Source organism: Castor canadensis, chromosome 3 (assembly GCF_047511655.1).
Source record: "Castor canadensis chromosome 3, mCasCan1.hap1v2, whole genome shotgun sequence".
NCBI lineage: Eukaryota > Metazoa > Chordata > Mammalia > Rodentia > Castoridae > Castor > Castor canadensis.
In genome coordinates this window covers 79,735,094-79,753,231 of record NC_133388.1, presented here as the reverse complement: position 1 = coordinate 79,753,231, position 18,138 = coordinate 79,735,094, and the positions used below count along the sequence as shown (strand labels likewise).

At 38.3% G+C, this 18,138-nt stretch overlaps 1 long non-coding RNA gene across 1 annotated transcript in view; it reads left to right on the top strand.

Moving 5' to 3' along the window:
* The first annotated feature begins 10,761 nt into the window (after positions 1-10,761).
* The window catches only part of LOC141421297 (uncharacterized), a 104,429-nt gene continuing 97,052 nt past the window's right edge, over positions 10,762-18,138 (top strand). Inside the window, exon 1 of the long non-coding RNA XR_012445906.1 lies at positions 10,762-10,858. This is a non-coding gene — a long non-coding RNA (uncharacterized lncRNA). The remainder of the gene's footprint in view (positions 10,859-18,138) is intronic.

Below are 18,138 nucleotides of genomic sequence, written 5' to 3'. Positions count from 1 at the left end.
AGAACAAGGAATATACCAATTCCATGATTAGCTGGAAAACTGTATGTTGAGGTATTTTTAAAAAATATGCACATTTATTTTAGGCCATTAAACATTCTTGTACATTTTTTTTTTTTTGGTGGTTCTGGGGATCGAACCCAAGCTTTTGCACGTTAGTCAAGTGCTCTACCACTGAGCCATGTCCCCAGCCTTCCTTTGAGGCTTAAAAAAAATTTTTTTTAATCAGGGCTTTGATTTCACAATTCATTTTAAAATGAGGGGTGAATGTGATCAAAGTACATTATATGCATATAGGGAAATATCGCAGTGACAAGCCTTTGTACAAATAATATGTACTCTAAATAATAATATTTAAAAAATAAAATGAACCACTCCACAATTTCACATGTTTATTCCTCAACTTTTTCTGTGAAGACAAAAAGGAAACATAACCTCACTCTTTGTCTTAGCCTTAAGCCATAGAATCTTTTCAGGAGCCAAACAATTTCAAAACTGAAACTTCAGCAGTCTTTGTGAAATGTGCCTTTACTTTCATTGTCTTGGTTTTCCATATTGGATTTACTTCATCACTTTTCATTGAACAATTTCTGTATCCTTCTGGAATAAGATGATATTCCTTCCCAAACAATGCTTCCTGCCAAGATATATGCAAGCAGTATTTTTTAGTGTAATATTCTCTGAGACGATCTTGGCATTTTTTGCTTAGAGGCAGATTCAACTGAAGAGAAGCTGACCAACAGCCCAGAGCAGTATCTGTGAATAAGTTGTACCAAAGTCTGGTTTTTTTTGTACTTTGCACTCTATCTTTTTTTATGGAGGCTCCTAATTTTCTTGCCCTCAACGTGTAAGACAAGCTACCAAGAGAAATAAGTATAGTAACTTTTGTGCACAAACTAAATGTTCTGGGGTCTTTATGAGACTGCATTTACAAAGTATTCTTCCCTGAGTTTTTCGGTGACTGAGGGATGTGAAAGGCTCTTGAGTTATTTTTACAAAATAATGCAGGCAACTAGACAAAAGTTCTTTAGGTGCAACCAAAATGTGTAGTGATCATAGCTGTCAGGTATGATTAGCAATATATCACAAAGTTTGAAAGCAACATTTTAGTATTTTGTTCCACACATTAGTACTGTTAAAATTAAATTCTCTATCAGTTCTATTTCAAATTATTCTTAGAACCACTTAGAAACAGCTTCTTTCTCTGAAATATTTTTTCTGCCTCTCAGTCATGCATAACAGAAAATTATTCTGCATCTCATCCAAGCTCAAAAAAAAACAATCCCAGTTTTAAGTGCTAAAATGGTGCCAAGAGAATACTCAGAATAGAAGCCTCAGGACAGAGAGATCATTTTGTTCAGTAAGGGTAAATGTAGTACTAGAAGTTAGTATAAACCAAATTGATCAGGTTGTTATTCAATTTCAATTTGAAACTTTCAAGAGCTGGGCAAAAAGGAAGGAGGAGACAACACCTGCAGGAAGTTTTCTCCTGTATCCATGCCTGCTGGTGACTTCTAAATATATATCCTGAGACAGTGTTGCTGGGTATTGTTGACACAAATTTATTTGTTTTAAAAATATCTTTTCGTTCTTTTTGGCTGCATTTACTAAGCAAAAATATTTGAGTAGTTACTTTGTGCATAGTTTTGTGTTTAAGGGTAGCTGGAGGTTAAGATGATGACAGGGAAGTTTATGTCATGAGACCCCCAGCAGTAGATGTTTGTGGGTGTTGGAAGCCACATGGAGTGGGTAGGCTCAGCCAGCGCATGGTTGAAGAGATCATGCCAAAAACTGTCTCATGCAAGTGCAGCCTGTTGTGTTGCGAGCAGCTGCTGTCAATATGGAGTAATCCTGATCCACCCAGACTCCAAACCAAACTACCAATTTCTGCTAGGATGAAAAGAATCTCAGGGTTCTTATCAAGTATCATGAAGTCATTTCCATACTTATCTGAAAACAATCTTAAGCTTGCAGCATTATGGAATTTCAAAGCTAAGCCTATGCTTTAATCCTATTTTTCCAGGAATGGTAAACTAGGGTACGTGTTCCATATATACAGATGGTCTATTGGTTGCTGGTTAATTGTGCATACTTGTGAGTTACCCTCTTTGGAGGGTATATTTACTATTCTCTTTTTTATTTCATCATTATTAATGAAAAGAAAACCCTCTTGGATCAGAGTTAAAAGTAAATTCATCCAGAACTTTCATATAGAATATTCCAATTTGGTAGAAGAGTAAAAAAGTTTTCTTCCAGCTATACTTTCTGTATCCATGTAATCTTGTAAGTCTGTTTTTTTTTTTTTTCAACTTTCTTTTACCTTGTGCAATTGCTTGTGAGCTATCTCCTTTGAGTGTCTCAAAGTCACCTAGGTTCAACTCTCTGGAATTGAACACATTGCATTGCTCTGCCAAACAAGAACTTCCTTCTGCAGTAAATATCTTAGGTAATGGTAAACCTTCCTTGGAAAACTCTTCTGTGTCCTTCATAGCCCAGCCTAAATGTCATGTCCTCTCCTCTGCCTTTCTAGCTTCTAAAAGTGAAATTAGCTGTTTCTGTAGTTTCATGAGGCTTGTTCATACTTTTGCTGTTTTATTTACACATCATTTCATGATTCTGAGCTTCACAAATGCAGGGACTCTACCTTGTTCCTTTGCAGCTTCAATACACATGGCATAGGTTTGTCACTAAAAAGGTTTGCTGAATCAATTTACATGTATCTGCTACTGTCTTTCTGTCCTTTGTCTTGAAGTATACATCCCTCAGTGGTAGGATATGTTGATTTGCTGTGTACAGAATGTCATTAACAAGCTGTTTGATTCTGATTAAATCTCTTAATCACCTGGATTTAGTTCCTTCATTTACAAAGCATAGAAGAGATGTTATTTCCTTTCTTAATAATAGTATAAGTATACATGTATTTCTTCTTTTAAGTTCTTTTTACTTTTCTTATTCCCAGCTCTATTTTTCCTCCTCCCAGGCTCTATTTTGAGGTTTGGCCCAAAAGGAGGGTTGAAGACAATAAAAGATTTTTAATTCTGAAGAAAAAGATGTTAGGTGGATCAGAGGCACTGTCTTCAACTACAGAAAGGACTTTTTGTTGAGAAGAACTGTGTCTGGTTACTGTAGGAGACAGGATTAGGACTAGTGGATAAAAGTTATGAAGAAACATCCAGTCATCACATAGCATTTGATATGAATATTATAATATACATATATATATATCTTACACCCAGACTTATGAATTGTTAAAACTCCATAGAGCACTCACAATTCCCCCAAATTTGGAGACAAATCAGGTTTTTAACATTTTGTTTTGCCAAATAAAAATACCAAGCCATACCAGGTGTGGTGGTTCATGCCTGTAATCCCAGGTATTTGGGAGGCTAAGACCGGAGAATGGTGAGTTCAAGGCCAATCTGGGCAATATAGCTAGACCCTGCCTAAAAAAAAAAGGAAGAGGGAGAAGGAGAAGGAGAGAGAGAGAGAGAGAAAATCAAATAGCAACAGAAAACCATAACTACTTTCTGCTATAACCATTATTTCATAAAAGAAGATTTTATAAAAAAAATAGGAAGGTCACAACAAAGAATAGATCCTTTTTGGGGGGAGGAGGTAAGTATAGGGCCGACCTTACAATAATATAAATATATATATGTATCCTTTACATTTTCTCCCCTAACTTTGCTTAGATTTGGTGAACATCAATGCTGATTTGAGGATCAGTAGATCAGCATTTGAGCATCAGTGCCTTATTAAAACTGACATGCCACAATAAGGAGTCAATATATACATATATATTTTCATGAGTACTTTTAATGTGAAGGCTTATATGGGTCTACAAAGACATTTTTTGACAAAAACATTTTAAAACCTGATATATGGTTATGTTGCTTTGACTTTTTTTATAATCAGAGTTATGTTTTTGAGCAAGTTCCTTGATTGTGACACATTTTCTCTTTCAATCTCTAAAACAATTCAGTGTGTGTTGGTTTGGAATTCTGAACGTAAATATAATGTTGGGGTTTGGTATGGGTACAATTGTAGCTTTATAAAAACCTTAAATAAGAACATGAAGATACCATGGTCCAGGAGATCCACAGCTTTGTTTCTTGTTGATACTGGTTTCCGGTTTAGGATCAGCTTGACCTGCTCAGAATCAGGGTCAGCAGCTTGGCTTCCTGAGGGGGGGAATGGGTGCAGAGTTAATGCTGGGTGGCCTGAGATGAGAGCAGAATCTGTCTCTTAGGATAGGGGCAAAACTCCTGCTTGAATAACAGGATCCTAGCATGAAGGCCTAAGTGGGAGACTTTGACCTCTGCAGGTTTGTGGTAAGACTTCTGCAGTAAATTACAAGAAAATTTGATTTCCCCAGTTTATGAGACTCGGTGATTTTGACAGCCTCCAGGAGCTGTGGAAGGCTACTGGAATAGTAGCATAAATAGGTATGAAGTTTTTACTGTCACATTTGCTCATGTTCTCCTGAATGTAAGATACTTTAACAGAAGGTGCTTCTAGGAGCGTTTTTTTTTTTTTTTCTTTTTCCTCTAGGCAATTAGGTTATACTCAGGAAGTTGCATATAACATCTTGTAGTCATAAATATAGGGCTCTGACTATCTTCCACTTAAGGGCAACTCTAAAAGTATAAGATAAATAAAGCATTTCAAATTAAAATCCTCAGTTATTATTATGCAGTATTACAATGACCCCCTTTGTGAAGGTAAGGAAATTGTCATGCTAAATGACATACTTGAGTTATAGTTACGCAAAGAAGGGTAAATAAGTCTTGTAAATTGAGAAGTACAGGCTTCCAGACAGACATATCAAATGTTTGAGAAATTAGGAATGTAGATTCATTTTGGGGATGAAAGACCAAGAAACATTTCCTTTTTCTCCTTCTAAATAATATTTAACCTATATGTGCCAAGCTAGTCTATCACTTTCCCATCCTATCCGCTGGTTGAAAAGAACTTTCACAAACTCTTTCCAGAAATTAGAATAATGATCACAATAAAATCTCACAAAGCTTCTCTAAGCCAGAGGCATTGCCATTTATTGAGACCTTGATGTATGTGTCCTGGCAGCCCAACCACAGAGCTAAGTTATAATGCTTTGCAAGAGCCAGGTGGAAATCCCCAGGATTCAGCCTGACATGCTGGAGACACTATGTACTTGTGAAGAGACGCTTTCTGAAAGCCTGAATCTTACCCCTCCACTAAACTCCAGATAGGTCTGTGACCTTCTAAAGTTCTCTTTGGTGAACATAATGTAATAATTTGTATTATTTAGAAATTAAATTCCAAGGGAAAGGGGGAATTTTATTTCTATTATCTCCTTCACTAAAGGAGAGAACAGTGTCCTTATAAGGGTGTCACTACACACATGAAATAGAGATTTTTAAAGGAACTATCTGGGTAATTCAAGCAGCCAAAATTTTCCTTTTATGTGAAATACACCGATTAGTAAAGTAAGTGTTGGCAAGTGTGTGTGTATTGTCTTTTCTTCTCTGTGGGAGGCAGGAGTGGTTTCTGCACTAATTATTTGAATAATTGCCTCCTTTCTCTGTCTCTGTGGGCAAACAGCCCATGCCCCTGGCTATCTTATTGTTGTGGGTTTGCTTCTCTTCCAAACAATTAGAAATTATTTGAACTACCTTATAATATTTGTCCTCAGTATTCCTAGATATGGCAGAAAGTAACCTATTGATCCCATTTAGAAGATGGAGTAAAGGGTCTGAAGAGTGATTATGTGATTGTCACTGGCGGAGGCAGGACCAGACCTGGCTCTTGTGACTCACAATCAGGTGCTCTTCCTCCCACATGGCACTGTAGAATGTTTTTCTTGTTGCCTAAAATTAAGGCTGAATCCAATAAAAGCCAGCAGGACTAGTTCTCCTGGTAAAAGTGTTCCTTCTTACTGTTGAATGTCTAAGAAACCCCAGATAAAATTATGCCAACTTCAAAGCCAACCACTGAAAGGTCTCACGGGGGCAAGCTGGCAGGTCTACTTATTGTACTTGGAAATACAGACCCATTCACTTCTACTTACAATTCATTTGTACCTATTGGCAGCAGAATATGCCACCTGCAAACACACCACTTCAGCGCAAAGATTGTTTTGAACTAAAGACACTTAAAAACAAAAAATAAAACAAAACAAAAAAACCAGCAGGCGCAAGAAGTGTGTTTGGATCCTTCCCTTTTCTTCTTAAAAGAGCAGATAAAACCTCCCCGTGGAAGATGTCCTCCCTGCGTTAGAAGAAAAATACCGTTCTTATCATCAGGGTAGGAAGGTGGGACTGACAGAATTCTGTACAAATAGAACTTGTTTCAGTCTTCCCACATAATTCAGGTACTTTTCTACCATTGCCTCTATGGTCAAACTAGTATCAAAGTATTTTGATTTTGTATTTCTTCAGGTCTTCATTTCCTTCTGGGGGAATCCCATGTCAGGTAAAACTTATGCTAATTTGTATGCTTTTCTGTTTTTTGCCAGTTTAATTCTCAGGCCTGCTGAAAAACTCACAGAGGACAGAGGTAAACTTTTACCTTCGCTACATTACTGTTTTCTAAGGCATCCTTTTTCTGGTGCCTTGGAGTCAGGATCATTTGTAAAGCACTGCACTGAATTTCTCTGCTTTCCAACCAGGTTGAGGCTGGCTGAACTGTATTAATCAGAGGCTGCTTTGGTCACCATATAGGGTAATACATTAAGTTACCAGCCTGGTGTGAGAGAAGTATCTTTTGACTTTTCTGCAGTGCACCTAAAAGGAGGTGATGGCCTGGCAGATAATCAATACCTCTTAGGGCAGAAATCAATGTGCCCAATCAGGTAATTCCCTGATCAGATTTTCCCTACAGCAGAGTGAAAATTTGCCCAAAGAAATCACTGAATGGCCTGTTCCACCTTCACAGGTGAGGGCATTTCTGTTGGGACAGTCTGTTATCAGCTGGTTCCCTGGGCATCACACAGGAGAAGGACTTCTGTTCTTGCTGCTGACATTGCCGTGGATTTAGATTTTGAATCACATCAGCAGATGTCCTATATTTTCACTTTAATTATGTTTCTGTGTTGTTTTGAGGTTAGACATAAAGTGGATTGTGGGGCTGATCAATAAACTAAATAAATAAGGAGGAATTGACCACATCACTTATCAAATTAGCAGTGGCATTTATGATATTGAGTTAACTGAATTATGTGGACAGTGTGCAGACTTCACTTAATATCATATCAATGTGTACTGGTCATCCTACTTGTTGGTGGCATAGATCACAAACATTTCATTTGGCACAAACTAAACACAAAGGACTAAGTTGAACTCCATATGTTTTTTTATTTCTGGAGCTTTTTACTTCATATACATATTTGAGGCTTTGTCATCGTCAACTTTACTAAAGAACAAATGGTTTGGTTTTGACTCTACTGAGTTGGATTCGTTTCGTACTGCATGATTCTCTTTTAATTTTTGCTATTTTACTGAATATTATGTGTATACAATGTAGAAAATAGTATATAGTAATGGTGACTATTTCCACCTGCAGGGTTTTATTTGTATGGTGGCCCTTGTATTAATAAGTAAGAATTGAGGTAGATGTTTCTTATCTCTGAACAAAGATTATCAATGAAGAAAAATGGCTGGGGAGATGTAAGCATCTTTCTGTGTCTTATGGATATGATTTGGGAAGGACTCCTAAACAGGCCAGGGCTAGTGATTCCAGACATTGTGCCATTTTCACCTTTGTAGTCTCTTGAGAATTTACAATCCCATCTTCTGGTTGTACAAACTCTAGACTGAAGAGAAATAGAGAGGTCAGACAAAAACTGCTTGTCATGAAGATTAAACAAAAAGCAAAGTAATTCCACTAACCATGAATGTTAGGGTAGGGTGGGAGAAAATTTATGACTGGCTGCTTTTCTCTCTCTGAAATGATACTCTTCCCTGAGCAAAACCCCATGTGTTTCTGTAAATGCTTTGAACATGACCTTAGTTAGTGGAATTTTTTTCCTGAGAATACTGACATTTTTCATCTCAGAGGAAAGCAAAAGGATCCACATTTTTTTTAAACCTAGACTGAATTAAAGTTCTGGCTTCTAACCTCCTAAAGTCCTTTGACAGTTTAGCCATGTATCTCTTGTTTTGGTGTAAGAAGCTTTGTTGTAAGCTTAGACTCGACCTGTTGTGGTCAGGTAGACTTAGAATGTAGCTCTTTACATAATGATAAGATCACTTCCAAAGGCCTTGGCAGACCTGTCTCAGTTCTAGGGACCAACATGTCCTTCTGAGGGCCGATCTTTGAGTGACCTACCAAGACCTGGAGACATTACCAATAAACAGCTATCACCAGGTCAACTTCAGGAGGCCCCACATTCCAGGGGTGAAGGAAAGTGTGGTGAGAGCCACAAGCACTTTATTACAGTAGAAAGATTTCTAAATGTCTTCCCACAACACAAGGAAACATGACAAAGTGATACAGAGTAGGAAATCAATTTAGAAAATAAAATACACTAATGGCAGCCATTACTATAAGGAGCACTCTTAGTATAGTAAGAGTTTACTATAAAGGAAAACAAAACAATTATGAACCAACTGAGCAGACAAAAGCTTACCAAAAAATTCATTAAATCAGTAAGAAAACATTACACTACATTTTTGCATTGTGTTTGTGATTTCCTTTTACAAGTGAAATTAGTTACTCCTTCCTTACTACTTTATTCCCTTGCATGAATTTGCAAGTTTCATACCAGGAGATTTTTAACTCCTTTTTTTCCTGACTATAGTCAAAGTAGTACTATAGTCAAGATTGCTGGAACATTCTCCAAGACTGAATAGTACCGGGCTATGCATTTTATCTACACTAGTGATCAAATCATCCATTAATGTCTGGAGATAGGCAATATTCTTATTCCCACTCTCAGGTGAAATTTTGCTACTCATCCCAATAACTCCAGGCTTAGCACTTTATCCTATTTGAGGAGTCCCTGATGTAGCCTAAGAGTGTAAGGCATCTGACCTCACTATTGGGATGTAGTGTCCTCAGGGTCAGTGACTGGCAGCTATGTGTCCACCAGTTAGCTTTTCCATCTGTACACTGGCACTTACATCCTGATTTCCTCTGCTTGGACCGCAGCCGCAGAACATTCCCAGCTCTTATGGTCAGGTCCCTGACACCATGCCTTGCCTTAGCCATTCTATCTTCATCAGCTTAATCATTTCCCTCTTCCCTGATTGGGGGCTCCTTATAACAAGCCACAAGTACCCAGGCAATTTGTTAAACCCTTCCTGCTATGTTTGCTTGTAACTGGACCCCTTTTTCCAGACTCCATGCAACAGTTTTCCTAGCTACCTTTGCTTTTCTGCCAGTGGACTGGATTGTCTCCTGGTATTTTGAATCTCAACACATTTGTTTTTTTGAGACAGGGCATTTTGCTGTGTTGATCAGGGTGGTCTTGAACTCCTAAGCGCAAGTGATCCTTCCTAAGTGCGGGGATTACAAGTGTGTACCACTTGGCTTCAGCACAAGTTCTTAATTTCCTTGCTTCTTCAGTACCAATATTCTCCTCCTCAGGAGCAGAGTTAGACTTTGTAGTGCTTTTTCTTCTTCATCTTTGTGATTCTTCTTAAAAAAACACAAAATTTTCAATACTAACTTGGGTACAAATGTAAATACTTATTTGCAATGAGAAAAAAGATTATAACATATCTCCTTGGAGATGCACTACTCTTTCTTCAGCAATCTATTTAGGTTTTTATCAGAAATGCTCACACTGCATGCTTCACGAGGTAGCCTGGCTTCTTCCTACCACACGGAATGCTCTGCAAGCCCAACAGGCAGAGAGGCCCATAAGATGGCCTAAAGCCTAGGTGCCCTGGCTCTACAGCAAATGAATCACTGTGATTCCTTTGCTCTTGCTTGGGGTGAAGACTACTTACTCTGGCCTTCAGTTTCAGAAAAGTGAGGGAGAGAGAAAAAGAGAGGGTGAGGGAGAGAGAGAGAAAGAGAGAGAGAAAAGAAATAGAAGAAGGAGAAGGAGAAGAAGAAGAAATAGAAGAAGAAGAGGAAAGGAAGCAAAAGAGAAAGGAGAGAGGAAGGGAGGGATTGAGAGAGAGAGAGAGGGAGAGAGAGAATGAGAGTATGAATATGTGTGTGAAAGAAAGAGACATTGATTTAGACTATCCCTTCCAACTTATCACCCTTCTTTTCTGGTATTGGACCTCTTTCTTTCTTTCTTTCTTTCTTTTTTGGGGGGACTCTATCTTATGTGACATTTTATATTCACTAGTATTTATGGACAGACTTCTGTGCCGAAGGACTGAGTTAATCTATGGTATTTCCTATTATGTTGTGGGTTGTGGGTATGTATGAATTGATTAACCACCTTGGGATAGGGCAAGAACTTGGAACATACAGCCAGGTCTAGGAGGCTGAGGAGATGTATGGACTGCGAGACAGAGATTGGTATTAGGGGGCAGGGAGGTAAGTGACTGAGGTTAGACATCTGGTGAAGCCAGAAGCATCAGGGAGGTCACCACTAGAAAAAATTGTGATACTGAAAGGCTCATGGAACCTAGCACTGTGATCCTCTCCTTCTTGGACAAGGAATCCCCAGAAAGAAGAGCCTAGGGCCCAACAGTTGCCATTTGGCAAATTACTACCTAAAGTGACAGAGTGCCACCTGGAGTTTAGAGGAGGAATTTCAGTCCCTAGAGAACTCTTACCACTTCCGCCCCTAAGAGAGAGGAATCCAGCAAAGTTATTGGAAGAGGAATCAGTGAAGGCAATTCATATATCAGTTGAACTGCTAGAAACAGGATCAAAGTGGAAATCAGATCTTGGAAAGTCTTGCAGGCAGCCTATCATGGTAAGTTGTTTGTTGGTGGCAGAGACATCTGCCACTCTTTTCTGCATAGATTTGAGCAAGTTACTTAATTTTTCTGCATGTCCGCTGGTGTCTTGTAAAATTCTGTTCAAAATAACTTACAGAGTTAATTTATGGTTAAATGAAGTAACATATAAATGTAAGTATAAACTATTTAGGAGCATGGACCAGATCTTGTTCTAATTTTATTGCTAGTGCCTAATTACAATAGCTAGCATTTAGCAGTCTCTTTATAAATCTTTGTTAAACTGTGCCAAATCACCTTCCACATGATAGGCATATATTATCTATCTATCATCTAGATTGGCATATAGATATATAGATCTATGCATATATGTATAATTGGATCAATCTATCTATTATCTCTTACTTTTTGAAACTGAGTGTAAGATAAGTGCCAAGTGACTATAGTCCAAAAGTGTGAGGCCAGAGGATTTCAATGTCTCCTGTCCAAGCCCTGAGGGGGTCCAGCCAGGGCTTGTAACAGTAAAATGCTAGCACAGAGGAAAGATGCAGAGATGGGAATTCATCAGACTTTGACTTGTTCATCCTAAAATACCCTTTCCACTTAAGATGGTGTTAAAACCAACATTTAGAGTGATTTTCCTAAAGCATTTATAACTATTTGTTTTCACGATTCTGACTAAGTGTTAAAAAACAAGTCTTTGCTAATGTCTTCCTGGAAAAAGACTCAAGTATTCAGTGAGCTTTGCTGTTTCCCTGTTTGCCCGAGGGCACCTTTTGCAAGGGATAATGAAGTGTTCTCACTGATTCTGTATTTGGTTTCCAGACTTTGATGTGCTTAAATAATTTTTTTGGTGTTTCTTTTGATCTGGTGAAGCCTAGAATAGCCCTCCACCTCATGGAGGGGGTGGTGGTTAGTTCAGCTTTCAATGGCAGACAACTTGGGACAACAGCAGAGAGTATACCACAGGGGCCAAGAGAAGGGCTTTGGCCACAGATAAACCTGAGACTACTCATGGCTCTGACATTTACAAAGTGTATCATTTTATGTACACTATGTCTCTTCTTAAAAATCTCAGTTTAGCCAGGCATGGTGGACACACTTGTGATCCCAGCTGAGGTAGGAAGATCATAGGTCCCTTGAGTTACATAGTGAGAGCCTGTGTCAAAGAAAAAAAAAAAAAGCCTCACTTTCCTTATTAGTAAAAGTGCTGAAATAATAGCTGCCTCATGGAATAATTGTGACCCTGAAATAAGGCCGACAAAATTCTCAGTACAGTGCTTGGCACAGAGTAAGTGGTGCATACGGATTAGCTGTTTATATAAGGAAGGAGGAAGGGAAGAACGTAAAGTGAGGACAACCGCCTTGCAAGGAGAGGATGGGAAAGGAGCCTTGCACGGAGTCCTGTGTGGAGTGCAGGGCTCAAAGCAGTGGTGAGAAATGTGTTTGCTGTGTAGAGTCTGACTGAGCAACGGAGGACTTTAAAGCTAGATAGTAAAGTTAACCAGATATAGAAAACTGTGGTAGATTTCTTAACACATTTCCTTTCAGATTCCATGGAATTTCTTTTAGACATTGCATTTTTAATTGTGCAAAGGGGTTTTATTATGACATTTCCATGCCTGCATATAATGTACTTTGACCATATTTACCCCCTCTATTACACTTCTTATTTTTCCTCGCCTTCTTCTCTTCCCCTTTCACATCCCTAATAATCCCCCTTTCATGATCATGTCCTTTATCTTCCCCTACGGTCTACGTATGAGAGAAAATATGCAATACTTCTCTTTGTGGGACTAGCTTATTTTACTTGAAAAGATGGTCTCTAGTTCTAGTATTTTCCTGCAAATGACATAAGTTCACTCTTCTTTATGGCTGAATATATACCCCATTGTGTACACATACCACATTTTCTTTATGCATTCGTATGTTGATAGACACTTAGGCTGATTCCATAATCACTATTGTGAGTAATGTAGTAATGACCCCGGTATTGAGGTACTTCTATTGCATGTTGACTTCAATTCTTTAGGTTATATACTCAGATATGGTATAGCTGGATCCTATGGAAGTGCTATTTTTAATTTCTTGAGGGATTTCCACAGTTGTTGCATTAATTTACAGTCCCACCAACATTGTACAAGGGTTCCTTTTTCTCTATATCCTCACCAGCATTTATTGTTGTTTGTTTTCTTGACCATGGTCATTCTGACCGAGGTGACATAGAATCTCAATTTAGTTTTGATTTTCATTTCCCTGATAGCTAAAGATGTTGAACATTTTTATTGGCCATTTGTATTTCCTCATTTGAAATGTACCAGGCGCCATACTTTCAAACTCTGTGGAGTAAGAATTATCCTACCTACTTAAAAAAATGATCCTATGGTTCAGAAAGATTAAAAAATGAGTATGTATTCACACTTTAAGTCTGCAGGCTCTTTTGCCTGCCAGTCTGTTTGGATCTCTATTTGATGCTGTGCCCCAGTACTTTGCTGAACACCACAGTTTCCTGTCTGTAATATTCCCCATTGACTACTAAGTCTATGCACCCAGGCATCAGGTGGGCCAGACTTCTATGTCCTGAGCTCTATCAGTCTGATCTGACTCTTTCCAAGTTGCTTTTCCAACAGTGGAGCTTGTTAAAAGTAAAAGTTTTGGGGGCTAATTCTAGACTTACTAAGTCAGAAGCCCTCATGTCGTGGCCACTCATGTAGGAACTTAGATCACATGGCTTTTAAGGTTGGTTGCAATTTAGACAGTTCATGGTTTGCTCACTGGTTGGTTAGATTCACAAATTATATTCAGGCCAATACATTGCTAGAGGTTTCTAAAACCTGTTCAAGAGAAAATGGAGGAACTCATCTTAGAGATCTCCCTGTGCTGTTAGAAGTCCTCTGGGATAACTTGGAAGCTCATCTGCTTATGCAGTTATCTTAGTGTTTTCAACTTGTCCTTGCCCTAAGGTGCCCATGAACCAGACCTCTTGCCACATCTGAAGCATGACTGCCAAACAAGTGGCATCTTTTGCTGAGTACAGGAGCAGAAGTCTGAGCCACTTCTGCCTATCACATCTTGGTATTAGACTCCCCAAAGAAACTACTACACAATAAAGTACTGGATGGAGCAATACTTCACTCAACCCAGAGAAGACACTGCTCAAGACCTGCTTTAGTGCTGGGTGTCAGTTCCCTGTGACAACTGACATCAGGCAATTGGTCTGCATGCAATTCTCTTACGTTATTGCTGAAGGACCCTGTTTCCTCACCATAAGGGACAGATTATAGTAGTGGGGTTGGCTAGATGCTATCACACACACACACACACACACACACACACACACACACACACACACACAGACGTACATACATAACCAGGGCAAAGAGGTATACATTGAATCTGAAATGCTCCCACATATGGTAACAAGTCTGGCATGGGCTGTGAGGACGCTTTATCACTTGGTAAAGAAGTTTTCCAAGCCCAAGACCCAGTTCTATGTGGCTGAGAGAGTTGGAAAAAATACTCACTGAGCTGCCCTTTCCATTGGTGACCTTGTGGACAGGCTCCTGGACCACATTTGCTCTTTGCTGTCACTGTCTTGACCTTGTTTCTGATTTACTCTTAGAAATGAAGATCTGCTCACGTTCAAAGCCATCACTATCAAAGCCTTGTCTTTGAACTCTTCTGAAGAATAATGTGAGAACATCAGAGATTTAAATGTCTTTTAACATACTGTAAAAAAAAAAAGAGATAGATCTGTCTCCATTGAATCATCTAGGTTCATTAGTACCTGGGATAGGTCTTACTGATGTTCACTTTTGTTGATGTACTAAACATTTAAAAAAATTGATCTTCTCAACTAAGAAATTTGAAAATTTTTAAACATATTAAACTTTAAACTTCCACACAAGTAACTGTTTCAGAATTTTATATATTTGTGCACCATTTTACTTTGCTGTCTTCGTATGTCAGAGAGTGCTTTGAATCAGTGTTAGTGTTTTTATTCCTTTTGAGCCTCTGTATTTGTGCAATGCTGAGAGTTCCTGTGGTAATAAAATATGGTTTTATTAAAGACCAATAAATCCCTCCACTGTTCTCATACAACCCAGAACAAGATAGTTTTGTAAGTCCTGGTTTTATAGACATTCGAGTTTCTAACATTTTCTGAATTATAGAAATCAATATCATGAGTAATGCTAATAAAATCACTTAGATTCCCATAACGAAGAATATCCTGTCATAAAGTATTAAGTCACCAATTTATGAGGAACATTTTGAAGAGTACTGAGCTGGAATTAGTTATCACCACTCCAACAATAGCAGGACAGCCAGACTTGGAGGGAGACACAGTCTGTCATCAGATGCCTTTACTGGGGATATTTTAGATTGCTTATTATGTTCATCATAGTAAACATCTTTGCCCACCTCATTAATATCAGGCTGCTCTGTCCTTGTTCCCAAGATGTCATTCCCAGGCCTTATCTGGAAGAAACAAATAAGTGTGCCTCCATTTTAGACACACTGGGTGTTTGGCCTCATCAAATGAACATTGTCTCTAATCATATGATAGAACAGGTGAAGAGGTTTGTTTATCTAGCCAACTGCTCATCTCTTTACCAGAGACTCTCTAAGCAAGTAAAGAAAAGACACAGGTATTGTGTCTCTAAGGTGAAGTGCACCCTGTTAATAGGTTTTTAGTGTTTCAAGTGGAATAAGGAGAGAAGAGGGTATTTTTCCCTTGTTCCAATATGGAATGCTCTGAGGGTGGTCAGGACATAAATTTGAAGTTACTGGAGTAGATTTCCATTTGATTCATAAAGAAGCCAAGTAGCCATAAGCAGAGACAGAGAAGTTGAGATAGATGTAGGAATTGGGAGAACTGGGTACACCAAGTTCCACAGAAACTGCAGAAAGTTTTTTTCATTAGGGAGTATTCAGTTCCCAAACCAACTCACATGTTCTTTCTGCATTTTCATTTTTCAAAGAAATTCTGAAAGGCTGAAGGAATGACTTAAGTGGTAGAGCACCTGCCTAGCAAGCACAAGGCCTTGTTTTCAAACCCCAGTACTGTCAAATACAAATGAAACAAAACAAAACAAAGAAATCCTGAAACTTACATAATTATTAGCTCTTAAAATGGTTGTTCATGTACTGTAGACCATAGTAGTTATTAATTAAAAGGAAATTTATTTCAAGATATTAAAATACATTTGAAGCCATATTAATTACAAAATGAAAACAAAATAAGACAAAGTACCTAAGAAAAATGTATAAAACTTCTTACTGCATGAGAAAGAAAATGAATTTAAAATTAGAAGTACCAAATCTGTCTTCTCTTGACAGTCCTTGGAAATTCCTGTCAAAACATACAAATATTTTTTAATTATAGGAGCTCTGATCAAGGTATAGGAAGGTGATTTACTGGAGTTGGAGAGGGTTTCTACAACCTGCCACATCAGTGGTGTTGGAGTAAGCGCACAGTCATGGACTCTATTGCTCATACTCTGGCTTGGAAAAGTACACATCGTTTGGCAGAAGACGTGAAAACACTCTGTTACCAGCACAGTTTGTGCTAGCTCAAGAATTCCAACCAGGGAGTCAGACAACTGCATTCCTACTTGCATGATGACAATGCTCTGTAGGCAATCAGTTCAGTGTTGTTCTTTTCTCTTTGTTCTCTTTATTCCCAATTAGACAGTATATATGCTAGAAGAAGCTGTGATCTATGTGTGAACCAGTGCAGTGCAATGTTAAGGAGTAATTGTTGACAGCACTGTGAATTGAGATTGTAAGTGTGACACTTGGGAAGAGACAAGAAGAGTCGAGAAGTATGAGTGAATGAATAGATGTGGGAAGGTGCATGGAGCTTCATGTCTTGTCTTTGGAAAAGAGGTAAATACACATTGTCCCTAAATTTCTAACAAAATCAAGAGATTCTGGCAGTGAGAGAGATTCAGTTATTTAGCCAGAAAGTATTAATTGAGAACCTATTATGTGCTAAATGCTGTTTGATGGTAGAGAAATACCAGTAAAGAGGAGAGACTAAATCCTGGTTGTATTGGGGAGGGAGAGACAAGAGCCCAAACCACTGAAAAATATAATTTTTGATAATAATCAGTACTACAAAGACAATAAAATGGGGAGGTATGGCAGGGTGACTGGGGCTTCTCAAACCACATCATAGTAGCTACAACACACACTATGCTCATGGCTACAGGGCCAGTCCACAAGAAATCAGAACAAATTGGGCAGAAAAAAATAAAGTTGCTATTATTCATTTTATTGTTTGATCCTCAACATGTCTTATTAGTAGTCACTATTGCCATCCTGTTTTACAGATGGAAAAAAAAACTAAGATAATAAGTGGGCAAATACAGATTCTTGAGAAAAAATACAAGGAATATATTATTATTATGCTAAATTCATAATTAATGAAATAAATACACTAATTAAAGGAACAAAATTTAGATACCATTTTCAGTTGTGCATATTTTCAAAGTTTAAAAAGAGCAAATTAAGTACAGAAAGGAGTAAGAAACACTGTGGAAGTAATAGGTATAGGCAAGGACTTTCTCAATAGAACCCCAGCAGCCCGGCAACTAAGAGAAAGAATGGACAAATGGGACTTCATAAAATTAAAAAGCTTTTGCACGACAAAAGAAATGGTCTCTAAACTGAAGAGACCACCCAGAGAGTGGGAGAAAATATTTGCCAGCTATACATCAGACAAAGGGCTGATAACCAGAATATACAGGGAACTTAAGAAACTAAACTCTCAAAATCAATGAACCAATAATGAAACGGGCAACTGAACTAAATAGAACTTTCTCAAAAGAAGAAATTCAAATGACCAAAAACCACATGAAAAAATGCTCACCATCTCTAGTCATAAAGGAAATGCAAATCAAAACCACGCTAAGATTCCACCTCACCCCTGTTAGAATAGCCATCATCAAAACACCACCACCAACAGGTGTTGGTGAGGATGTGGGGGGAAAAGGAACCCTTGTACACTGCTGGTTGGAATGCAAGCTGGTGCAACCACTCGGGAAAAAAAATATGGAGACTCCTTAAAAACCTAAACATAGATCTGCCATATGATCCAGCAATCGCACTCCTGGGGATATACCCAAAGGAATGCAACACAGGTTACTCCAGAGGCACCTGCACACCATGTTTATTGAAGCACTATTCACAATAGCCAAGCTATGGAAACAGCCAAGATGCCTCACTACTGACGAATGGATCAAGAAAATGTGGTATTTATACACAATGGAATTTTACTCAGCCATGAAGAAGA